Genomic DNA, 27,400 nt, shown 5'->3' with positions numbered 1-27,400 from the left:
TTAATATTGCCTTGTTTATCTCCTCCTCATGAATTCTCATCTGGACACATATTTATTTTGGTTCTTATTAACTGTGTATGTAGTTTTCGTTACCACCAGAAGGTACTTCAGAAGATTAACAAGAATTTTCATACTCATTTGATGAACACACTGCTTTTTTCTCCACTCTATTTGGAAAGGGAAAAAAAAACATGTACTGATTAATGATCACCAACTCTTCTTCAGCTTCTCTCACAGCAAGTGTATTACTGTCTCATTTACATTTACACCCTTATGCCCAGTTAAGAACTGGCTTCAAGGATTATGGTTCCAAAAAGATCAGAATGTCAGAGGCCCAAACAAAATTACTTATTTCCTTGGACAATAAATCTCACAAACTTGGGACGCACATTTGGCACAGTCAGGTTTAGTCAAGAACATCAAAATCTACAAATACATTTATCAGCACAAGATTACGTGTGCAGACACACTGTTTACTTAAGGTATCAGTAATACTCTGAAAGATTGCACGTGTAGGCAATCAGCAGCTCTTTAAGCCATTCTTTTAAGAAAGCCCCTAATATTTTCACACTTTTACCCAGAATGGGGGAAGAAACCTGTCATTCAGTCAGTCCCAATTACTGATTTTTAAACTAGTAAGCAGTATGTCTGGTTTTGTAGTGGCATCAATGATACACTTGGGGTTTCAGCCTTTTAAAACATATTTAACTGCGCCAACAAACACAAAATCCTAAAACCAACATATTCCACTCATCGCTCATTATTTCCGGCAGAACCTGACGTAGTAAAAAGGCAGTAAAACAAAGCTACATATCAGAAAAGAAATCAGAAATTAACAACAGGAAAAAAGCAGCAAACAAAAAACAGCAGCAAAAAAAAAATTGGAATTGTTTTATGCAGATGAAATTAATTTAGTATTATGACCCTTAAAAATTTTATTTTGTTTATGACTCACAGGTCACTTACGCTGCCTGCAGTACACAGTTATTTTTATTTCTTAATATAATTAGTATCAACAGAAATAAACTTATCATCCTGTTAAGAAAAGGTTAATGGTATGCAACAACTTGCCAAGTGTGAAAACAAAATGCTGTAAGACACTTTTTTTCATACCAAACTTGTCATGGAACCACAGATGTAATCAGAACCTCATTTGAGTCTTGTGCTGCATCAGAAATACCATAATTCTGAAGAATTTTAAGGACACTAAACACACCTCTCCTGTCCCAAGGGGAGCAGCATAGGTCCCAGTGGCTCCATGTAAGCAGGGAGGACAGGGAAAAGTGAAAGCAGACATCTTGGTAACTTAGCACCTGTATGTCTTTGCTAACCTGTTGTCTATCTCTTTGTCAATGCTTCCCAAATAGGTGAACTGCTGGACTCATTAAGCTCTGATTCACCTGTGGTGATGTGGGGATGATGGAAGACGTCCTGAGGTGCAGGTTGGTAGAGAATTTCTGTCTTCTTCAAGCTGATTTCCAGCCCAAAAAGCTCAGCAGCCTCTGCAAAGCAGGATGTTAAGTGCTGCAGAACTGCTTCTGTGTGAACTACAAGGGCAGCATTGTCAGCAAAAAGCAGCCCATGGACAAGGTGATTTAGGGTCTTAGTGTGGGCCTTCAGTTGCCTTAGGTTGAATTGGCTTCCATCAGTACGACAGAGGATGTAGATGCCATTTTCAAAATACAAACAGATAAATTAACTCTTCATATTAAATTCATATTTGCTTTCCCTTCAATAAACTGTGGACTCAGTACACCAGACACTATTGCTGGTTTACCAAAAAAAAACCAAAACCAACCCTCAGAGAGAATTATTGCAAATCAGGCTGGAATAACTTCCTGGAGATCTCTCGGGGTTTGTGCAAGGCATTAGTTATCCTCAAGGCACAGGAAGAAGGGAGAACAGAGAGCCAAACCATGTGCTGAGCCACAGTGGAGGCACAGCTCCCCAGAGCAAATCACTCCTTTTCAAAGGATCCCATCAGAACCAGAATGACTCTCTACAGAGCACACTGTGGGATCAGGATCTGTATCCATAAATCTGTATCCACATGTCACTGACACAGCTTACCTGCATGACAAAGAAGTCAGCTCTCACTAAAAGCCGTGGCATGCAGAGACACAATCTTAAACATACCTATGTCTCTTGAGGGGCAGACAGGTGCATGCCAGAACTTACCAAGACCACCCAGGCACCTCACTTCCTGCACAGAGTTAGGATTTGGAGACACATGGGTTGTTTACATCTACAGAAGGATTAAACACACTTTAAAAACAACTTAGGCATTTTAAATAGTAAGATTTCAGGTGGCAACAGAAAAACTGAATTTCTCCTTTTGAGACAGCAGTTCTCACCACAGAGATCCAATGCCAGACAACAGACTGCTAGGATTTTTTTTAATCTAATATAACAATTTATTTTTGTTATGATGTGGTTGAAGAAATATATCCAGGACAATATATCTGAAGCCAACTTTTAATAGGAACTTTTGTTTTAACCGCCAAGTTATTATCCTGATATCTCTAAAGATATTGAAAGTCCTTATGATGGAAACACAGCCTTAACTACAGAAAAAAGCATTCTGATATCTGACATCAGATAATAAAGTAGATATAATTACTGATTTCCTAAAGCTGTATATCCATCTTTGTCAGAAAAATACTTGCCCCCAAGAAAACAAAAAACTCCTGTGACAGGTGGTCTTCACCATTATAGCCACCTGATTCAGGACATAAGCCAGGGCTTTTCTACTTTTAGAGACTAAATCAACTTCTATTAAACAGAACTTTCTATGTGAGCAGCAAAACTTATTGCTATAGATGCTTACTTTTACAGTGATGGCAGAGATGAGAAATGGGAGAGAAAAAAAGAAAAAAATAATTGCAAGCTGATCAGATAATGTGAACACAATGCAAATACGCTGAAGATAAATGGAATGAGCCTGAGGAAAAGTAAACTGAGCAACAAGTTCATGTGTTCTCTTCCTCTCTATTAAAATAAAAACTTAAATAGGACCACCTTAAGGTTTTTTCCGCATTCCATCCGATAAGCTGATATGGTGACACATGTTTTGAGAAGAAATGCTGTCCTTGTACTCAAGACCTAAAGGCCTTTATCTTCTTTGGTCTTACACTGCATGGAGGGAATTAGGCCGTCCACATCACCTACATCAAGGCCCAAGTCCTCTGGGACATCTCAGAGCAGACAGGGTCCTCAGCCAGGTGGAAACCCACTGCATTTCACTCGGATTCTCTTGAAAATACCAACCTTACAAGTTTTGGCCCCTACATCCATACCTGCAAGCACGTGAAGGCAACAGATCAATTCACAGAAGAACCAAACACTTGACTTACTTTCTTTGAGGACCTAGATTTTTCACACTAGCGGGAAAGATCCTATGCTCAAAAACTCATCTACAGTCCAAACTATAGAAAACTCTAGTGAACACCACAGATCCAATGGACTGGGAGACAAATCACCTTATTGCAAGACAGTAGAAATTTTTGGTTTGAGAGTACCATTAACAAAAATATATCTTGCTGCATTAATTACGGTGGGAAGAATAAACTTCGTTATGTACAAGGCACTATGTCAGCACAGTTATTCTGACCCAGGAGTATTTTTGTGTCATGCCAAGTCATCGTCTGCCAGGATTTCAGGGATAGAATCTGTAACTAGAATCATAGAATCGATTGGGTTGGAAAAGACCTCCAAGATCGAGTCCAACCCTTGGTCCAACTCTAGTCCATTTACTAGATCATGGCACTCAGCGCCACGTCCAATCTGCATTTAAAAATCTCTAGGGATGGTGAATCCACCCCCTCTCTGGGCAGCCCATTCCAATGCCTGATTACTCTCTCTGGAAAGAATTTTTTTCTGATATCCAACTTAAATTTCCCCTGGCAGAGCTTGAGCCTGTGCCCCCTTGTCCTATTGCTGAGTGCCTGGGAGAAGAGACCAACCCCCACCTGGCCAGAACTTCCCTTCAGGCAGTTCCAGACAGTGCTGAGGTCACCTCTGAGCCTCCTCTTCTCCAGGCTAAACAACCCCAGCTCCCTCAGCCTCTGCCCATAGGGCTTGTGCTCCAGTCCCTTCACCAGCCTTGTTGCTCTTCTCTGGACTTGCTCCAGCACCTCAATATCCTTTCTGAACTGAGGGGTCCAGAACTGAACACAGTAACTGAACTAGTAATTTTTCAGGGTTTTTTTATTTCATAGAGTGCCGAGGAGTTTTGGGCCCATCTGCCCCGATAGAGCTTCCGTGTAAACTACTTATATATCAGAACATCACAGAGAGCTAACAGAAATGCATAAAAGGAGCCTCCTACTCTCAGAAGGAAACTGGGAATTCCAGCTGTACCTCAGTTCCAATTTGCTGCTTCATGAACTTTTCTCACAAGACAATGTTTTCTGAAAAAACAAATACATGCTCTGATTAAGTAACTTGTGAGGACTTAATTTGCAATTCCACAATCCCCAAGGGACTCCAAGACCAATCTATCTGGTGTTTCATTTACAGTAATTTAATAATTTACATTGTAAGACCTATGGTATACAATGAAGATATCAGGACAAAGCTTGAGAACATTATTCTCTCTAGTGCCCCTGATTCAAAGGCTCTACTAGGCCAATTAAAGCAAACAAGATTTAGTACTCCACTACCTGCCCCAATGATTAGTACAGCAAGCTGTTTTCCTGCAGGGCTGGGATCAACAGCTACACAGCTATCAGCTTCCACCTGCAAACACCTTCAGTCCAGGCTTGCTTAAAGAGCTTGTGTTCCTCCATTCACATTCCAATTCACTAAAGTCACTAAGCAATTTAAGTCCCTGCTCTCACAAGCAGAGACATGCAATACAAGGTAAGCCTCACAGATTCACACATCCAGACCCTTTTGAGATTCTAAACACTGTCCTCTGCTCTACTTGGAGCTAGACTTTTTAATTTGCTTCCCACAGCCCCTTCCTTCTGCTTGCCAGGAACTGAGTTGACCATTATTATTTCAAGTAGGGCTGCCCCAGCCCTGCAGCATCTCAGAGGTCTGGAACAGCAAAGCACTCTTTTAATGCAGAGTGCACTTGATAACAAGATTAATAGAAACTACACAGTCTCTTTAGAGGGCCATCTTGTATCAGTGTAGCAAGTTCTTAACAATGGATTAAATGAGAGCAACCAAACAGTGTAAAGAGTCCAGGCAGTTCTAAGCCTCTTCTGCTACAAATCAAGCAAACCTGAACAGCGTCTATAGAGTCTCCATTTCCAGGCCACACTGTGCAGTGCCAAATATTCAGCAACTGTCCATGCTCTTCTAAAGAATTCAAAATTACCTGAACACTATCTACACAACTGTCGTAATTCATGTTCTATACACAGAATCTCCTCATGAAAAGCATCTCCTTTAGATTTGTTTACACAAACAAAAGACTATACTGGGCTTGTCAATATGCTGTTGTAAAGCAAATGACTTATGTAAATTAGTGATAAGCCTTCCTCACCACAGAAGAAGTAAATATAAGTGTGCAAATTAATCTGTCTCCAGTCACTATTAGAAATAAAGTTTCCTCAAGGACAAGTTTAGCTCAACAATCCTCCTTCTAAAAAAATAGTAGCATTATTGCTAAAAACTTTTGAGATGTATTTCTATCGAAAATTATGGATGTTTGTGCTAATTTTCAGGTTTTCCACCTGAATATCATCAAATACAAGGCAAAAAATACTTGGTCTACAGGTGAAAGGATGCAACTTCAATGCTTTGATGCAGAGCACTTGAACACTTTTCAGAGCAACTGTGATTATGAGTAAGTCTGCTGGAAATTCTGAGGAAGCGATGAATGACTTGTAGAGTTCTCCAACTGGTTTTCTATGCATATGCACCAGCTGATAAAATACAACTTACATAACTAGGACAAGACAATTGAGCAATGAAGACAGCACAGGAAATGACATTTGTGCTGTTAGCCAAAATGCTCATGTGGCATTTACATACTCAGAAAATCACCAGAAAAGTTTGTTCCTTTTCAGTTCCTTGAGAACAGAAGCACAAGTGTTTACAAGAACCAACAACACCACCTTTTTTCTCCACCCACGTGGATTTGGCAGCATGTCCCAGTATTCTGTGATGTCGACTTTGAAAAAATCTGCATTGCACTGCTTCGGGGCCTCTGAGAAAATAAAAACAAGTACACACTGATTGAAGACCTGCCCTTTTCTCCTGTCAGTGTCCTGTGCTCAGAGAGAGACTTGTTGGTTCCCCTAATAAGTCTGGCCCCAATTCAGCTGCTGATGGGATGAATGTTCATGATATGAAGTGATGAACATTTATGAACTGGGGCACCTGCATGGTTACCTGGGCAGTGTATGCTGCTGGCAGCAGTGCAGCTGGGAACAGTATCAGAGCTTTAAGTACCTGCATCAAAAGTAATACTCTTGAGCTTAAAACCACAAAGAAAATAACAAAATCAAACAAAGACTTTTGCAGGACAGAGGGACTGTGAAGTGCTGTTTCTCTGAGAAGGCAGCACTTTGCTGCCTGCCCTCACTAATTCCAGAGGCCAAGCAAAAGAGATGGCTGCCATTTCCATAAGCATTCACGGATGACTGTCAGTCCAATGTAACACAGAAGTCCAGAACCAGGAACAGAGACAAAACACTCAGTTCAAGAACACCTTTCGTCTCTAGATCCCTTGGCTTCAACATAGTTCTCCCTACATATTTAGGAGAATCCCTCAAGTTTAGTGCACAATTAAGGCCAGCTAAATCCAAAAGGGCAGCCTGAAGCCTGCCTTTTGTTAATACACCTACTCCAGTTCTGAAATTGATACACACAATTCTCTCCTAACACAGCTAATCTGAACAAAGGATGAATTTTACCCCAAACACTTGACAGCTCTAAGGACAGTGCCACAGCAGGGTGTGCACTGCACGAAGGGCAGGAAAGGGAGTAAATATGCTGCTAAACCCATAATCACACTTTAGCTGCTAATCCTGCAACACAGCCTAGGAGCACAGACTCCTCATTATCCCTAATGAAGAGGCTGGGACCTCACATGCATGCACTGATGCCACAGTCCACCTGGTTTTTGCTAAAGGACTGGGCCCCAAATCACAACCAAACAAACACCTATAATCAGATTTTGTCTTTGATTGGAAAATGCCAAAATTAAACTTCAATAACGAAAAATTACCTAATGGCCAATGAGTAGTAATTCAGGCACAGAATTCACTTATACCTAAACAGTAAATCCTGTTTGGTGGTGTTTAAGCAAGTGATCTTCCATTGACATACCAAGATTTATAAAGTCTGCTAGCTGGAAAATAACTCTGCTAATAAGATTTCCAGAGACTACAGTCTGTGCTAAATTGTTGTACTATCAAGTCTGTAGAACACCATATAAAGAAAGGGTGAATAGAAATGTCAATTTACCCTTGAAACACTGCAGTTTCTGACCCCACACAAACCAATCTCTCTCTCCCTGCTACTTTAGTGAGTACATCTGTGCATGGATATTCACATAATTACATTATTAGATTAATTTGCCTGCTTGTGTTCATGGCCCAAATGGATAGAAAACCTCCCTCTTCAATCCTCACAGTCACCATACAAGTTACACGGAATAATTTACAAGCAACTCCGAAGAATCTGCACTTTCTCACTTTAAAAGAAAACATAGAGATGACAGGCCACTGATTGTGTTACACTGCCCTTGGTCCTCAAGGAACTCCTTCATAAATCCCCAGATCAGCAATTGAACCATGATCTTCAGCAAGGTCTCTATGGCACTCACTCGTAGGGCACTCTAGAAAATTATGGCAAACCAGTAACCATCTTATCCAAATTACCACCGTCCTTCCCACAAGCTTTGTAGACAATAAACAAAAGCTATAGGCTTGTTATAAAATGGGTGCTGTGTGAACTTTACCAGCTGAAAATAAAACATCCTTTAATTTTCTGAGGATTCCAGGTAAAGAACAGCTCAGCAGGAGTTAAAGACTGTGTTAATGAAGATCCCAGGTTCTCCCCAAAATTTAATCTGCCTTTGGAAACTCTTTCAACAGAAGATGCTAATTACTAACACATAGTTCTTTCCACTGATTCAAACAGGCTCTAGATCACACACAATTACTCTTCTAGCCTTATTCCTGTTCTCCTATTAAATTCACATTGAAACTGCAGACTGATCTGCTATCCAGCACCCCAGTAAAGTCTTCCATGACAGTTCCCTTCCTTAAGAACAGTAAAGCTGGCAATGAAGCATCTGAGACTCACAACTGGAGCTGACATTAGTCTCTGGACAACCAGCTTACAATTGTAAGGGGAAACAAAGGGCAGAACCTTGCTCCCTGCAGAACAAGAAACAAAACCTGTTTCTTCCCTTTAAGGTCCTCACAATTACAATTCACACAACCAAGGGGAATAAGGAGCATACTTACCAATATGCACTGCAGAAATCATCTCAGCATGGCAAGTAGCACAAAACAGGAAATGAAGAAGATTATTTTATAACTCTTTTCTTGTTGATTATTAAGATTGTTACAATATGAATGTACATATTTCAACACGTGTACAGTTTATTCTGTAATTCTTTACATTTTAGAATATGCACTGAACTGACAGATTACATGTACTTTATTACACACCATGTTTGACAGACTATCCAAAGACGTTCTTTACAATTTATTTCCTTGGTCTAGTACAACATTATTCTTACTGTGCAAGTCATTAATGTCATGGGGAAAAGCTTCCTATTTGCAGTTCTTCTGTATGTGCTATTTCTCTGGCATGTGATTGTAGGAAGCAGAAGGAGTTGTGTGCATCAGTACAAAACCGCATGAAGTAGCCCTGAGTGCAGGTAAAACATATTTCACTTGGAAACTGTCCAGGTGACAGCTCTCATGTATTGGCAATAATGTCTCTACTCTTGACACTATTTCTGTTTAACACAGTCCAAGTATTGGACTACAGTAATATTTGTATAAGAAGTTCCACTCAGCTCAGTGGAGTTATTTATGTGCACACACAGATATGCACATGCATCAATATTTTTAAGAGTATGGATGTATAACAGAAAGTTTACTGAAAATTAATATAAGGCATCAATGCTAATCAGTATGGAAAAGCCGTGGGGAACTTCACAGAAACACAATGAGTTCTGTAAGTAAATTTAACATCCTTAGCACTTTGGCATACTATCAAGTCCATGAAGAATTCAAGTCTTCCCAAAGAATTTTGGTAAGTGACAAACAGTATTATGAAACAGGGATAATTCTCTAGCAAAGGACTGAGTTGGTTTAAAACTATCACAGAAATATAGTAATTCTCTACAAAATTCAGTCAGCTTCAGGATTGGGTGCTTGTAGAAAGTCATCTTTATTTCAGTCTCTTCCTCAAAGGAAAAAAAAAATTAAATCCCTGAGTCATAGCTCAAGATTCACAAATACAGGATTTAAAGTAGACCATTATATGACTCTAGGAGACTGCAGAAAGTATCAAAGCTATTTGCTTAGAATAAGTCATAGCATTAGCCCAGTCAGGCATTTTCCAGTATTTCAAATGACATTTTATAAAGATGCACTTTTCCATCTGACTAACAGCATGGTTTCATCAGTTGTCACCATAAAAAAATCTAAATGGCAAAACCAAAATTGAACTACAGCTTCTTCAGTATGGAAAAAGGAAAACAAACATCTGCTTTGCTTTCTGCCTCACTGGTTAATGTGTTAAGCTAGACAATGTGAAAAACCACTATTTTATAGCACTGCTATAATATTATTCGTGCCTCTAGGCCATCAAAATTAAACACCAATGTACACGAACATGACTGAATCACACCGAACTCCCTCTCATAACACTGTCAAAAAAGCTGGGCTGAAAGTGACCTTTTTCTGGCCTTACCCATAATACTCAAGACCATTTAAGATCTCTTTAGATTATGAATGTCTATATCACATATACCACAATAAGTTAAAGTACTTCACTGCATTCCTGAGGAAAAGTAATATTATAAACAATATTAAGTGGGTATAAATTTGGAATCTTGCAACTATTCTGTCATTCACATTCCCTAAATCACACAAGTCTTTCCAGGGAAAAAAAATGAAAAGAAGCTAAACATCTATCAAGCAAATATGCCAAAGTTGTCAGACACACACAGAGCTGTAAGCACCTTTACACAGACACCCAACATTCTCAACAGCTCATTTAGTGTGAAAGCAGGTGCTAAAACCCCAATACAAAAGAACAAGAACCAACACTCACTTCCAGCTTTCGGCTGGGAATGATTCCCATCCTGCTTCCCAAGGCCCATTCCAAAGAAAATTCAGCTCAGATTCCCCCTACTGCTTCATACATGCTCAGGCCTTCACCAAGTTCCCCACAGTGTTAGAATTAATTCCAACTCCATGACAAAAATGAGGTTATTGTGCCTGGGTTGCCACTTCAAATGTTTCTACAAAATATGCTTCTTTCAAGGACTAACACAAGCCCAGCAGAGACAAAGTAAAGATTCCTACCAAAAGCAAACCACCTTGCAACCCACTTCAGAGGGCTTCAGCACTTTGGCAGTCCCATGACAGCCCCCCCAACCCCAAGACATCCCAGTTCTCCATCCCAACTCTGCAAAATGCTGCATGAAACACAACAGGATCTGTATCACCACTTTCTGCTTATTCTAGTAACAATATGTTACTAGACCAGTAATTCTGTACATTTAGAAGTACAAATCATCACCAGGTTTACACACTGCAGCAGCAGGACTGGTAGGGGAAAAAAATGTCATGCTCTATTCTTCAGTGCAACTTTCCCAAGTGGGAGAGCACCAACACAGCCTGCAACTGCTAATCATTTCCTCTCTCATTCACTACTCAAACACTTCACTGAAAAAAACTGCACACTGACAGAAACTGAAACTGTCTGCACCAGACATTTTCTAAAGGAAGTACCCTAATTATGCCTATTTTAGGATTTACATTTTAATTTCAGCTTCAAGCTGGGCTCTTCTCAGGGGAAAACTAAGAGCAGCACAGTAAATCCTTCAGGCACATTCCCCCTGCTTTTCTTTCCAAGCTGCTGCTGTGGGGTTTTACGCTGCTTGAAGACACCACCAACACAGAGCAAAAGGATATTACAGCCTCTCTGGATAGCAAACTGTTCTGTCTAAGGACTGCCTAACCTGGGGCAGTAGCTTTCAAGAACAGAGAAGATTTATTTTTCCTCTCACGAGGGTAAAATAAGAAATACCATATCATCTTTCAGATTCAGAGACTAGAAAATGAAAAGACTTACTAAACAACTTGATCCACCCTTTCCAGACAGTTGTTTCATACTCATGCAGCTGCCCCATATCATGGTATGGTATCATTAGCTTGTCTTTAAGAAAATACAAACACTTCCACTATATAATGCAAGTTAGCTTGTCTTTAACAAGAATCTCGGCTGCGGAACCAACCACACAAATAGTAGCCTTAAAAACTGAAGTGATATCTAAACCAAGCTTTTTTAGGTAGATTCCTCAGAACTCACTGGATTAAATTCACAATAAATTTGATATCAACAGTAACAAGCAATTAAATTGATGTTTCAATGATAAATATTTTCAAGTTGTGCTTACCAACATTTTAAAATGAAAGCAACAAGAGATATACTCTCTGCAAAGAAGCTGCTCAAAGAATACACAGGATAAAAGCCAGCAATGCTTATGATTCCATCAATGTCACTAGAACAAAAGTAATGAGCAACCTGCCAAAGATTCCAAAATGTATGTAAGAATGGCAATCTGAGTTTACACAGCCCCTTGACTAGTGTCTTCTTTGTTTGTTATTCCCACAACGTACCTCAAGACCTTTCAAAGCAGGGCAGTGAGCAGGTTAGTCCTGCAAGATGGTATCAACCAGTTCTGGATTCAGCGAGAGCTGGGAGATCGGAGCCACTGATCCACAGAACAACCCCCTCAAGAAGAGGCATCTCCCAGTGCAGCAGTAAGACAGCCGAAACCTACCCACACCTCAGCAGTGCCACACCTCTTACCTGCCAGAGTAGGCTCATCTGATGAGTACTGGGGATGTAGGAGGGAGAGTAGTTTGCTCTTGCTCACTTCGGTACACCCACACAGGGCCAGCCCAAATTCCTGACCCATCACATGCCACCAATTGCTGCTGCTAACTGGTCACCAACACAGAAAAGGCTTGGGTACTGTTCTTCCCAGATCTCCATTTTCCTACTGATATTCTCAGTTAAAAACCTTTGAGTTTGCTCTTTCTGGTTTGCAGGCACAGTGAAAGGGAAATACAAAACAACATTAAATGCAGGTAAAACATTCATGTAAGATACTGACCCAGGCTTATATAAATCACAGTGCAAACCACACAATCATATTCTAAAACAGTCTGAACAGCCCTTATCTGTTACACACACAAAATTCAGAGGCAAGCATATACTGGCAGCTGCCCTCCAGAAGCAGAATAATTAATGCCAGTTCCACATTACTGCCATTGCTCACAGCTCTACTGTCTCCAGCCCACCTGCCACCACGCTGGGCTGCTTTGTGCCTCTGACTGGAGTGCACGGGGTCTTTTGTTGGTCATCTAGAAAATATCGCCCATAGTATTTGAGCCCTAACATTTCAAGTAGCTCTAATTCAGCTTTCAGCTCAGTTCTTTGTCCTCTAAAAATAACTCCTGTTTAATTGCAGCTGGCTACAACTTTCTAATTCTTTGTGACCTCAAACCTCTAAATCTATTACCCAGAGACAAAGTAATCCTTCATGAAGGTGTGGATACAATGCAGCATGCTAAGGGCCATCTGGTTGCCAGGTGTTCCCTGGCTTAGCTCTTCTTCACAACAACACATCCCTCCTCCTCCCCTAATTCCAAGGAAGACAATTTCTATCTCAAGATAGTCCTTCATGAAAGACACAGGCAAGGGCTTTATTGCAAACAAGTCAGCAGCAGCACAGCAAAGTTCAGAGTCTTCAATAGAAAGCCTGAAAGGGTTGTTTATTACCATACATACCATGACTACCAGAAAAAGACTGCACCAACAGCATTTCTGACTGTTAATAGGAAGGGAGCAAAGTGTAACAATTTGACTGTAACCAGTCTTGTCTTCTTCACTCACAATCAAAAAAACAAATTAAATTAAAAGGTAAGAGCACTTTTTAGAACAACACCATTGTCTTAGTTTGAGGGAAGAACCCAAAATGTTTACCAAAAAGCAGAGGAGAGAATTCCTCCACAATAATCACATCACTCTTTATTAAATTTAAGAAAAGGAACTTTAATTAGAAAATGGATATAAGAAGGATAACTGTTCTTAACTACTATATATATATATGTAAATATAGATACAACTGTAAACAGACCAGAGCAAACTACTCCCCCAACACCACAAGTGAAAACAAAAGAGAACAGCCCCCAAACGGTAGGCTCCTCCTGGAGCAGCTGCATTTATGGACAGTGTCAGTGCCACACCTTGGCCGGCTGCAGGGTGAGTTTCCCCAGCGAGGCAGAGACGAGCGGCGAGCACTCAGATGAATTCTCTCTCTCTCCTTGTCCTTTGTCCCAAACGAAGAAGGAAAGCTGGAAGTGGAGAGCTGCAGCGTGTCCCAAAAGGCAGCTGTGACTCCTCTTTCTCGGGTCTCTGCCGCGGTGGGGTGGGCGGCCGAGACACTGCCGGCAATGGTGAGGCTGGAGTGGCGACCGGGGCCCCAGTGCCGAAATCAGGAGAAATAGCAGTTGCAAGAAAAAAACTAGCTTACTCCACAGGAGCAGCGAGGAGCAGGAGAAAAAGGTTTCTCTCCGACAGCCAGCACATGCAGCTCCAACCTTCCCCCAGAGCTGTGTGAAGTCCCACCCAAAATGATCAAGAAGGAATTGGTAGTAGTTAACTACTTCTTTTGTTAACTAATGGCATGGGGAGTTAGTGGCAGGGAGAGAATTTACATCAAAACTACAACAACCATTTATATAAAAAGCATGTGGTTTAAAATGTACTACGCAAGATTCATGACTGGGGTAATTTGATTTCTTTTAGGGAGCAATGCAACCTACCGGGGAGATTAGATGCTGTGACCTTTATTTTCAAAATGGAGAATTAACTTCTTTCATACAAGTAAAGGCCTTCCAGTTCTCAGGCACACATTCCTGCCCCTTCCCTTCACCAGTGCTCTGGAGCAACTTAGGGAGCTGAACTGGTAGAAAGTAAACAGATTTAGTACAGCACTGGCATTGCCCCGGCTCGGCTGAGTGAACTGGCTTCCCACAAGGTCAGGCACCGTGGGAGCAAACAGGACCCCCACAGCACCAGCTGAGATAAGCATCCCAGACTACCAAATTGAAAGGCTTTCTCCTGGTTCCCAATATTGTGCTAAAATGTAGTTTGCATAAAGCACTTCGTATTTCAGGCTAAAGCCAGCAAACGTTTACTTGGGCACTGGCAGTAGCAAGTTCTCAGGAACGGTTTCAGATCATTTTGGAAAGACCAGGCTGAAATTTGCCCAGAAAATCCCCAATGAAAACATTTCCAAGCCAAGAAGTGCTTTGCAAGTTCTGCTGTGGATCAGAACCTAAGCAAACAGGACAAGCTAAAACCAAAACCAGCAGCACACCTGTAATGGACATGCCAGAGGCTCTCACCACTAGCCCAGAGACCCACCAGCTCAAATGCACTGCCCATCACACAGTTGTCCTGTCCATGATTCCAAACTCCTGTAAGCTCCTCAGAAAACGAGCAACGTCTCACTTCAAAACAAGGTCCAAGAGAAGAACATCACATGGCTATTATTCTATGGTTTTACCTATATAGTGAGTTTCTTAGTTCTGCCCAGAGCTGAAATACAAAATGAGTGATTAAACTGAAAAACAACGAATAAAAATAGATAAATACTCAAATGCAGCCATACCTACAGTGGAAAGGAAAATTGCCTAGGACCCCTGCCAGCTGTGAAGGATTTTCAAGTTCAGCTGCAGAGTAAATCCATCATTGAAAGGGAAGTATCAACAAGTAACTAGATACAGAACCTTTACACTAGAGGCACACTTGCTTGTTCATTTGACTATTTGCATATTTTAATATCTATTAAGATGCAAGTTTCTGCTAGAAATTATTTTCACAAGCCTCAAAACATTTTTCAAAAAGCTATTAATCTGCTTATTGACACGGGCATGGGGCAGGGCTTCTTTACTGACCTAGGAAGATTATACTCGGATCTAGATCAAGCCTTGCCTGCAGGTAAGGGCAGTAGTGCAAACAATAAATACACCACCTTCCAACTCCAAAGCCATGAGGGGAACAAAACCCTAAAGAAAGTTATTTCATGCTTGGAAAAGAGGGGAATATAAGGAGATAACAGCTTCTTTATATCTTTTGTTCAACAGCTGCTGATAATCCTGAACAGACAAATGCTCTGAAACCTACCAGTTACAGCTGAAACAAGTCTACACACCTAACTTTCCAAATGAAAACATAACAGACACCTTCGACCTCTTTTTCTGCCTTTTTAATGTGTGCAGAGATCACTCCCTCAGTGGAGGAAAACTCACGTTTCACTTACCTTCCCTCTCCGTTGGATAAGAAAGAAAGACACCAAAACATTATCAGAGAAAACACACTGCATGTAAAATATTCAGTCTCTCACTCATCCCAAGACACAAATAAATCACTTACTTGACTGCAAACTGGAATAGGCAATGTCACTGAGGCTGACCTTGCAATAACTTAAAATATGGAAGAAAATTCCACCCTCTTCAGAAAAAAATACAACTTCTACCAGTATATAGAACAAATTAGAAACAAGAGTAACTCAAGTCTTTCAAGTGAGTGAAATCTCATAACTGAAATTCACCTGAGAATTGCAGGGAGGTAAGGGCAAAACCAATCACCTGGTGCTGCCCACAGAGGTGTTTCAGAGTAATGCCTCATAATGCCAACTCTGTAATACCATGTCTTCAAGGAAATAATTCTTTCTGAACCTAGCAGCAAACACAGCTTCATTTCCTGAAGTATGGAAAACATTAGCTTTGCCTAGTATTTTTTCCCAAGCACTTATTCCCTCCTCCTGCTTGTAACAGGTGACAGAAGAATTTATCCTTAAAGTAACCTGTTTACACATTAAGTACAGCTTGCATATTCACCATGTTGCTCTGTCCCCCTCACTGGAATAAAACAGAAAATTCAGGACCCTACCCAAAAAAGCAGTATCTGCCTTCAACTGCCAGTAGCAATTTTATCTGCTGGCTCACAAAGGTACACGCCTTCCAACAACTACATTTTGTCATTGTCAGCACCTTTAAAAACAATTAATTACAATCAAGGACTACTCTCTCATAAATAGCAGTGTACATATCCACTTGTGCTACACAAGTAGAATCAAGTTCATAAAGAGATTTCAAAGCAAAGCATAAAGCATTGTTTCAGCAGATATGACTTACTATCAGTGTCTCAAAGCCTGAGCTGGCTGTAAGTGCTTCAAAGGCAACTTGGTCCGGAAGAACCAAAGAACAGAAAATCCCCATAATTACAGCTGCTTGGTGCACATGAAGCAACACTGGCAGCACCTGCACAAGTCAGTCCCTAAAAGGCCTCCCAGGCTGCAGAGGTGGCTGGTGGGAGAGGTTGATGACTGTGCCTGTGGGTAATTAAAGGCAATAACGCAGGTGAGTGCTGGCACTCTGATACCAGCCTTACCATCAAAACAAACACACAACCATTCTTGCAGCTGAAGAATCAACATTACAAGTATGGTAAAATAAGAAAGTGTGTTTCTAACTTTTGTCTGCTTGTAATTATGAAATAAAGCTTTGCAACATATTATTAATTTCATTCATTGATAACAGTGATGGCTGCAAGCATGTAATGGACCAAGACAAATGAAGGCAAAAGAATAAAGAAACCTGACTGAATTCAACGTTTTTTGCTCACAGAATGAGTTTTGTACTAGAGGTCATTCTAAATAAATGCAATTTAGCTACATTTTTTCCCCAAATGAATTCCACAAGTAAATTCTCAACTATTCATATTGAAAGGCATATTTATGAGTATTTTTAATACAGCATTCAAAATACTGACAGTGTTTCAAGGAACACTAGTAGCATGCCATTTAAAGTTATCTAAACTGAAGGATTATAAATATTATCTATAAATCAGTGCTGCCAATTTTGGTAAACTGTGGAATATAAAATCACAGATATGAATTTGTCATATTACAAAATTCCTTTTATTTATTAGACATAAATTTATTATATGCTCTAACAGGTAGCACTGGGTAATATAAAATGCTTATATTTAATATTTTGCTAAGTCTTATTCAGAAGCACAACCAGTTCTCTACATCCCGTAAAGCTTAACTTTGCAGAAGAACATGGAATGAAAGCTCTTAGTTACCACACTCTATCTCTAGCTCTTTGGAATTAATCAGGTTATTAACTGTTGCCTTTCCCACAGAGAGAGGCTTCTTTGATTTTTCCTTTTTTTTTTGTAAATTACTCTCTCACATGTTTGCCAACCTTCTCTTTACTACTTCAGGAAATTCACATGTTTGCCAACTTTCTCTTTACTACTTCAGGAAATTCACATGTTTTATCTCCCTAAGAGAAAAGAAATACACAATTTCCTTCCTCCTGATTTATGAGTTTCTTCAAAATTTTCCAGGGGGAGATTTTTTAATGGGACATCAAATGAATCATGTTACAAAAGACAGAGGATGGGGACAAAGAACTACCTTGCTACCTTCCTTCCTGACACACAGCCACAACCCTAAATGCCAAGTCTGATCTGGACTCCAAGCAACACAGATCCTGACTTCCAGGTGCATTCTGACCATGCTGACTGCCTGTGAAGAGCATCCTTTGGCCCAAACTCTGCCCTGACTGAATCAGTACAAATCAGTAACAACTCTGATACAGATCTGGAGAAGCTTACTCTTACTTCAGAAAACTCCCCCCTATTCCTGTGGCTATCTCCGTGCACCACATGTTTTCTAATACAAACGCAGGAGAGCACTGAAGAAGGGCAGGGTAATTCTGCAAGTAAGGAAGCAGCTCAGGGCTATCACACCCAGCTTCATCTCTGATTCTCTCCCATACCAAGCTACAAGTTGACAAGCATGATGGGATATGAATGACCAATTACCCAGACACTCCTTGAGCAAGATCTATTCTCCTTTTTTGCAAATCATTCAGCTTTCACTCCTGCATCTCTCCTTTTTGGGCCCCTGGATTTTCTTCTCTGCTTTTTTGAATATTTGCTAATTGCTGAGGGAAATAAAAGTTAGTATTTGCTTCAGGGAAGCCCTGTGACAGAAGCTACAAACAGCAGCCCAACACCTTGAAAAGCACATCAGGCACCAGCAGACAGGGCTTTCTCAGTGAGGGGCACGCTGCACCTGGACATACAGCTGATGGTAATCAAGCCACAGTCACAGTAGCTCAAACAAAGGTAGCAGGAGCTCTGCTGAGTGATACCACCTGGCCAGAAGAGAAACGGATGCCCAAGCAAACCTTACCAGATCATGGGGAAGCAGCTGCAACAATGGGGCAGGAGCTTTAAAAAGCTGTGAGGTCTCTGTTCAGCAAACACCCAGGGAACAGTGAAAACTTGTTAACATCAGCAAGTGTTAGCTGTTGGCACTGGGAGCCATCACGTTGCAGCGTTGAGCCTCGTGTCTGGCCAAAGTCCCTGTGAGAGGATCAGATCTTTCTGCTCAGACCTGGCAGTCACAGAGAGGCTGGTGCAGACAACAGTAACTTTACAGAAAAAGAGCTGGTTAACTGAAACAAGCCAACCAGACTTCCAGGTAACCAAAATTCAAAACCAGAACTGAATCCTCCTTAAAGTCAGAGGATTTTGAACAAATGTTTTCAGTTATTTCAAAGCAGACAGACAAGAGGCTTCGCTCACAGTCTCCAAGCCTTTCTGGAGATAGGGGTGTCCTTGCGCTTTATGTCTGGCACCTTGCAATTGCCTGCACTGGGTTGACAAGTTATATAGATACCTTCTACACAAAGTGAGGAGAACTGTACCTCAAACCCAGACGGGCTTCCTCTGGGCACAGCCTGGACGACACCATGGTTGAACTACATAAGGAAAGAGGCCAATCAATTTGCATTCATAGCCAACAGACACAGGTTTCTGGCCCAGCAGTGAAGCACACAGGCCACTTCTGAATGTTCGTAGCCCCTCTACTGTTCATCTCTGGATCAAATTCGGACCAAGGTCAGAGTGTTTGAAAGCATATCCATAACTCTGTTCAGAACCTTTGTATTATTCCTACTTCATGTTCTCTTTTGAGGTATTTCCTAACTTTGTTCATCCAAGATCAAAACCTCAGGAAAAGTGGCAAGTTTTGCACATGGAAGCAGCTCTTCTACAAGATAATCTATATTCCTCAACACAGAACTGACTGTTCCTAGTTTTAAACCAGAAACCAGTCCCTATCATTCTCTCCAGAAAATGAAGTGAAACATGGGAGTAATTGAATCAATAGGTCCTATAATTAAATGTTGCCAAGTTAACTGACATGATTGGACTATTGCATTTGGTGTGTTTGGAGGGGGTGGGGGTTGTGTTGTTTATTCAGAGGTTGCATAGACTTTAAATACAGATAATTTTGAAAATGGCTATTGAAATTTAGTTTAAAAATCCCTCAGGGGACAAAATGACAAGTTACACAAAAAGAAAAGTAACTTTTCATAGATTCAACCCACTGGAAGCTACTGGGATCTAACTGCATTACAGTTACTGGATGTACTAACCAAAAGAACTCTTCCTACTTCTTGCCAGGGGCTTGACCAACACAAGACAACAAATATTCCTCAGATCCCCACACCCACGAGTGCCAATTCTAAATGAAGAAGTAGAATTTTCTAGAGGGGCTTAATTCTTCCTAAAAATCCATAACTTAAGAATTTACAAGTATAAACTGATTATTTCCCTGACACAAAAAAGTACCCCAGATTTTCAATAATCAGAAAACAGAGCTGAAAGTGGCATTGTCTTTTTCCAGATGGTGCTAGTCAGGTGTAGCTTCAATGAATTCAACAGTTATACTGATTTTCTCCACTTAACACTACCAGTTGTAATGGGACATTGTCATCCTCATACCATATGGACATACAGATACATACATATTTTATCTGGAAGATGAACACCATGTGCAAAAATAAACTAACACTCACTACACCACAGACAGAAAAACAACACATTTAAAAATACTAAAAGATAAACAGCATATCATAAGTCAAGCCTATAAACCAGCATTAACCTGTATCATAGATTATAGAAAACAAAGAGATTTAATAATTTATTATATTATTGAGGTTACCCGACCCACACCTTTTCACAGTAACTCCTTTCAAACTGGCACTTTAACCAAGATGCAGGATAGTGAGCATAAACACCGACACTCTGAAGCAGTTGTCTCATTACCACTCCCTGTCAGCTCCCCAGTCAAGACAAAAGAACAAAGATCAGTTTCATCTGCGAGACTGCCGTAGGCAAAAACAGCAATGAGTGTAAAACCATAAGGAGCAATAGCATTAGCTCATCTTTTCTCCTTAATGCAACAGCAAACAATTAGTGTTAAAGTAAAATGGGTCAATCAAGACCTCAAATCTTCTTAACAGCTAGTACAGTAACCCATGTGGACAGAGAAATCCAAATTAAACCCATGGATACATCAGTCCTTTCCTCCAATACCTAGAAAGCAATTACAAGTGTCACACTAAATCTCCTTCTAAAACACTATCCTACAGTATAGTAGTATAACATGTGATTAAACCTACCCATGAAATACATCTTTTTCCTTTACTGAGGCAAAAGACTTAAACCACCTCTCCTTTCCAGCACCAATCCTCTAAATCAGCTCCACCCGATGGATCTCAGTCTCATGCTATTTTTTCTTACTAGCTGAGATGCAGTACAGAGCTGCTGCTAATAAGCACACCTGTATATGAAGCAAAAGAATGCAAGAAAAAGCACCCGCCCTAATCTGCCTTAGCATGTGCATGTGTGTTTGGGGAGGGAAATTCATGTTGTTCAATTCCATGCTTACTCTAGAGGTACTTGGCACCACTAAATATCATCATGGGTTGTTCATCACTGAGTCCACATACCCTGAATTTATCCTTTTTCTATTCAGCAAAACATTCTCTTTTCTGTAAAAACATGTTAGATTTTTAAACATGCTTAAGGCTGACTTTCAAGGGCGTGTTTGAACAACTGAATAAACGCAGATGGACCAAAACAAGCATCCTTGCATCTTAGGAACAATTCTACATACCAGCACATGTATAATTTTTATTTCTTCATCAAGTAAACACATGTACTTTAAGGCAGCACAGAAAGAAAATACCCAGATGGTCAGATAATTCAGTTCAGAGAGGACCTTGTGAAGTCACCAAGGAGCCCTATTAGAGATTTCCAAATTTCTGGTCATTATGCAAGTGCACGCTAACTGCAACACTCCCTAATCCCTTCCTATGTAAGGCTTCAGTTCATCTACAAGTGTCCTGCAGGCAGGAATGCCTTTTTGGGAACACCAATAAAGCCAAGGGATGTTTTTTTTTCCCTTTGGCTGTGTGCCAGATGTTTTACCAGATCAGTTCTCAGCACAGCCACTGCCTGGTCTAGAGGTAAAACATATGTAAAGAATTCAGGCCCTTGGACAGACCCACAATTTATAGAAAAATACTCCTATCAGAGCTTTAGTTTTCCTTTCTTAAGCTAATTGTAATTTGTCCCACCACGGCAGATCAGACTTCAGCTCTCACAGATACTGCAGCTGCATTACAAGCTCTGTCAATAGCTTGTGACTTTGCAGAGATGTTAGTAATCAAAAGGTGACTTTCTGAAAGGCATCATCATAAAGTTCTCACATCCTAAATTCTTTTTGACTTCTTTCTCTTCCAACTGCTTTAAGAAAACAAACCTGTCTCCAGCACACCTATGTGACATGCCACACTGGGGGTGATATCTGAAACAACCCAGCAGTCCGCAACGGGCCGCATCCCCCATTTCCGTGTTTAGGGATTTCTGGCAATTTCCACAGCTTAGACAGCTCTTAAGTAACCACACTGCCAGTGCTAGAGGGATGAGAGCCCACTGGTGCCAGCACACAGAGCAAATGTTTCCTCCATGAATCCAGATAGGTGGTTTAGCAAATGGTAACTCGAACAGAAAGAAGCATGACACAGGCTGAAAGGAAAGGTGCACCTCTGGGGAAACATCCAGCAAGAAGGGAATTCTTAACCCATAGACTGCAGCAATAGTGCCTGATCAGGCGCTTGTGCCTAGGCAAGCACCTCAAGGATCATTAAATTACAACTATTTCTTTATTATGCAAACATATTAAAATTAACATACTGTAACAATTACATCAGACTTCTAAATCAAGGGTGCAAATGCCGCTTTATTTAACAATCTGCATTATAAGCACAACAAGCAGCCCTCCAGTGTGCTAAAACTCTACACAAGAAGAGCAACTTTTTATTCTTGGGATGACAGCTCCTCAGCTACTCTCAAACCCCTCCAAGCAGTACTCAATATGGGTGCAGCAAATTGTGAAGTTCCATTAACCAAATCCTGACGCCTGATGAGATAAAAGATGAGAAGAAAGAGACAGAACTCAGGGCACCATGCTCCACTGCTGACATCACTCCTCCTCCCAGAGCACTGCTGCACCAGGGCTCACCTACATGTTTCATTTCCACACTGAATGGCCTCACTAAGCCAGTGGATTTATTTTCAGTGTGTTGCTTTAGCTCACCTGTCTGAGCTCCAGGAGGCTGGTGCCACATTAAGACTGGGGTCTGGTGCCACATTAAGACTGGTGTCTCACCCACTGCTAAGTGCATCATCAATGTTTTGCAAAGGGATGAAATGAAATATGGAGTGAGGAATTTGGTGGTTTCCAGACCAAAGTGCTACAGGGGCAAGTTTAGGCTCCATTTTACACATCACATTTTCAGAATATCAGCAGTAGAAATGAACAACATCCACAAACTTAACTAGACTGTCTCCACGCTAACTGAAGAGAGTTTTTAGCACATTCAGGTAAAGTGTCTATTCTCTCATTGTTGGTGAATCCTTCTTAGCGATCTATGACGTAATGGCAGGGGTAACTTCACTAGGTCATGCCCTCTCAGCACATTCTCCTGTCAGGCAAGGGCTGAGGTGCCGTAATCACATCATCCAGTCAGGAGGGACGCAAGAGAAGCTATAGAAAATAAATACAGTCTGCAGCTAGACCTCTTCTTGCGTGCACAGGCTATGAGATCTGCAGTCTAGACATCCCTGCAAGTTTAAACCAGCACAGGTGAAAAGAAACAGGTTCTTTCACGGGGAGAAAACAAAGATTTGTGGAGCAAATGGGAAGAACAAGAACAGAAAGGATACATGCTTCAACCCTGCAAGGAAGGACCCTTCAGAAAACAAAAGAGATAGGTTTCCAAAACTGCAAGCAGCACAAATGCTGGACAGCAAGTGATTTTTTGAGAAAGGATGGAGTATGATTTATTGATACGACCACAAAGACAGGGCAGATTATGAAAAGGGACGCTGGAGACCCATAATAAGTAAGACTTAGCCATATGGATGTATAAATCCTGCTCTACAGCATGCCTCTGTTAAAGCCCACTTACATGTGAAAGTCTCCTGCTTTGTCTCGGAAAGAAGCCTACATGAAAACCCACCAGCAAAACAAAAGAATATCTTTATTCAGAGGAAAACTGAAAATTTCTGCACAGGGAAATTGACCATGCCAGTATCGTACTTACGGTGTCCGGCATGCCGCACACCCCCTTTTTTCCCCGAAGGTGTTCCATAAAGCACACCTTATCCAAAGGGCAGGTCGGAGCGAGCGCCTCCAACACTGTAGGACAGACAGGCGGGCAGGGCTCCCGAGGTGGGTGTGCGCAGCACCAGGCACCGCAGCGCGGCACATGCCTGCGCCTTCCTACCTGCAGCCGTCCGAGCGGGACACGTTTTACATCATTTTCTTACATAAAAAGGCTTTGTTTGCTGCAAGCCCCCCGTGCACGGCTGCTTCCTCGCTGGATCTGCGGCCGATGCGTTCAAGACAGGAAATCTTTTCTTTTTTAAGGTGGCTTTTTTCCCCCTCCTCGATGAAATTAACAACGCTTACAAAGCCCTCGCACCCCTCGGCTCACACAACGTTCTTTGTTCAGCAGCGCAGATCCCCTTAGAGCAGCTTAGGGGTGGGGGCAGGAGAGGACAGAGGGTCACATCCTGCGGAGGGGTTTTACAGCCCCCAGATGCTCAGAGCCCTCGCAGGCAGCTGCCCCCATGAAGGTGAAGCGGGCGTTACCGGGCGATTTTACCCCTCCCTTTACCTCCGGCAGGCGAACTCCGGGCCGGGACCGAAGAAGGGACTGGAGACCGAAGGATGGAGGGCGGGGAAGGCGCGCAGGACCCGCGTGGCGCGAGCCCCCCAAAAAGGACTCGCGACGGCCGCAGGGCGGGGAGCGCGCGCGCCCCCGAGCCCCCTCCCGCGCCCCCGCCCTGCCTCCCGCTCCTCCTCTGCCTCCGACGGGGCTCGGCTCGGTCCTTACCTGAGCACCGCGGCGGCTGCCGGCACCGACGGGCACACAGAGGACGCGCCGCGCCCGTCTCAGCCCGACCCGCCCCGCCGCTCTCGGGCTGTCGCCGGGTCGCGGCCGCCTGCGCGCCGCGAGCCCCCGGGACCCGCCCCGCTCCTCCGGCCCCGCCCCGGCCCCGCCGCCGCGGCCGCAGGGCCCCCGCGCTGTGGAGGTGGCGGAGGGGGAGCGGCCCCTCGCTGCCGCCCCGCCCCGGCCCCTGCATTGCGGAGACACCCGGGCCGCGGGGCGCTCAGCCCGCGCCCTCCCTGCCCCCGTGCGAAAGCGTCCCGAAAGCCTCTCACCTGATTTCATTTGCGTCTTCCAACGGTGCAAGTCCAAGCTCAGTCTAATTCCTCCTTTTTCTCTGGAAAAAGGGAGCGAATAATGGTGAGATCGGTGAAGAAATAATGGGTTTATTGTACCTCAAACACCGCGCTGCTGCTCACTTACACACGGGTCTCGTAGGGCCGAGCTATCCCACCATTTCCTGGAATCTGGCAATAAAAGATAGCCTATTACTTTGTCACTTAGCAGATTCTCGAATGAACTTGCTTCCTCACCCCCTCAGAACATCACTTACAGTTTCTGTATTCCAAAGTCATCCCTCCCACAATGCCACTGATGCGATGCAGCTATAGCATTGACTCGTCTCACCAGAATCGTTTCAGTTCCCTGTGCTGGAGATGAAAGACTCAAATGGTGCTTTCTTACCTCTTCTATTTCCTAAACAAATTACTCTAATGGGTTTGTTAAAAATGCATGTTCAAAAAGCCGGTCTGTCAGAATCTTAACCAGCAATTCCAAGCATCTCATGTATCTATTAGCCTAAAAAGAAAATGTTTTTAAATAAAGGTGACACATTAAAGGTCTTTATATTTGGGTGCCCAGAACACACCCTATCACACATACTGAAGTACAAAAACTTTAAACATTAATTTCAGTTTACTGCACCACTATTAGCAAGTACTCTATTTATTTTTTTCAAAATGTCACTAATTTTAGGTACCCAGCTTTATTTCAAGCATGATTTTCAGGACTACTGAGCAATCCTTTTCTTCATGGGCTTTAGGAGGTGGTGCAGAATATTTCATATCTGGAATTTCAGCCATATGTGTCTTAGCAATCAAAACTCAGCTTCAGGATAGCCAAGGTCCCACCCCTGCTTCTGTTTCTTCATACAGAGATGGCTGTTCCTCAACAACTACTATATTGGATTATATTCCACAATAATGGCATGTCAATGTTAACAAAGTCATTTGGGAAATGACAAATCAAGCATTTTTATCTATTGGGAATTTTTCATTACAAGGTCCGAGGCTGTGATGCAAAGCTACAGACATTTCTTCCAGTCCCTTTCCTGAGCCCTTTTCAAGCTCTTTGAGAGAACTTCCTACCACTGCTGTTTTCTTGCATTTCATCTGTAAATCAGTGGTGTGCAAAGGGAGCAGGATCTGGACCAAGAGGACAAAACCATCATGTTTGTCCTCTGGTTACTCACCATCAGTGATGTCTATCCATCTGGAGGAGATGCTTTTAGAGGAAATGGATTTGCTGCAATCAGTCTTTCTCCCAGGCTGCCAGGAGGAAAGACGCTGGTTCAGGGCATAAGGAATATGTACCAATGTCCCCAGCACCCTGAGGATCAGCAGTGTCTTTTCACTGACCTTTTCTGCTTGGAGGCCTTGGTGTCCATGCGAAGACCTTGATGGATCCTCTCCCTGCAAGCACAGGGACTCTGCCCTTCCTCTCACCACCCAGATAATGTGAATGCAGGCTTACATAAAGCCTAAGCAGAAGAAGCCCTGAGAGGGAACGCAGCTTTCATCAAGGAGAAGTTACACTAATGAAAATCAGATTCACTTAAAGCATATGATATTAAGAAAAAATAAGGGGGAAACAACAGACAGCTTATACTTTTGTTGGAAACAAATATCATGGAAGAGATGAAAATATGTCTTAATGGAAAGACATCTGTACAATAAATAGACAGTGCAGTGACTCCTAGAGATCGGAGAGGTGTTGTAACTAACCAGAGAAATGCTCAGAATATTCCATGTGCCATGAAGGAATCAACGCCTCTGGCTCAGATGCAGTATGGCAGCAGCCTGTCTGTTCAGCAGCAGTCTGCAGAGAGATAGAGAGACAGAGCAGGCAAGTCTTGGAAGTTAGTAATTCAGTTCCATCTCTCCTTTAAACAATCATCAAAGATGATGAAAAATAAACAGGAAAAAACCCAGTGTGGCAGTTGCCATTTTCCCTGAGATAATTATGTAGTCAAATTACATTATACTTCACATTAAATATTCAACAACAGTGTTGACACTAGATGTTTTAAGACAGGAAAAATTTTTTTAATTCCTGTTAGAGATATTAAAATGCATGCACATATTTTTATTAGAAATATTCAGGCAGAGATCAAAAAGCATTATCCCACCAAGAGATAGTGGGGAAAGATTTTTTTGTACAAAGAGAAAATAGATTTTTACATCACCTCATAAACCATGAGCTTTATAGTAATGCTTTGACATGCTAAATTATGGATCTCTATATGGAGCTCTAGTAAGTCAAATACAGGGGATTTTTTGCCTGGCTGCTAAAAGAAAAAGGAATTACATGGTCTACAGCCGCTTTAGAACAGATTCATTTAAAACTGTGGCTGGAAAATGCTGTTTTAAAAGGGGTTTGTATCAATACATATTCTCTTTCTATGTAGTTAAAATAATAATCCACCACTGCTCCTCTGACAGTTTATTGAGCTGCAGTAGTGGCAATTTAGGTATTTGGCATCACTTCAAGCTGGGGTAGGAAACATTTAA

General features: G+C 41.9%; 1 protein-coding gene across 40 annotated transcripts in view; it reads right to left on the bottom strand.

The window, feature by feature from the left end:
* MAP2 (microtubule associated protein 2) overlaps positions 1-25,134 on the bottom strand; it is a 224,578-nt gene extending 199,444 nt beyond the window's left edge. For 8 of the 40 annotated variants that reach the window (XM_071562690.1, XM_071562704.1, XM_071562709.1 and 5 more), the window contains exon 1: positions 24,558-24,744. The gene's annotated coding sequence lies outside the window, so the exon portion shown is untranslated. Of the gene's footprint in view, positions 1-12,021; positions 12,042-23,762; positions 23,837-24,338; positions 24,427-24,557; positions 24,746-24,886; positions 24,949-25,034 lie in introns of those variants that run through there. The other 32 variants (XM_071562688.1, XM_071562710.1, XM_071562703.1 and 29 more) reach the window with 14 other exon arrangements.
* Between the last annotated feature and the right edge of the window lie 2,266 nt (positions 25,135-27,400).

This window comes from Pithys albifrons, chromosome 8 (assembly GCF_047495875.1).
Source record: "Pithys albifrons albifrons isolate INPA30051 chromosome 8, PitAlb_v1, whole genome shotgun sequence".
Lineage (NCBI taxonomy): Eukaryota > Metazoa > Chordata > Aves > Passeriformes > Thamnophilidae > Pithys > Pithys albifrons.
Note: the sequence above shows the minus strand (reverse complement) of the source record. Positions and strands in the feature narration are given on the sequence as shown.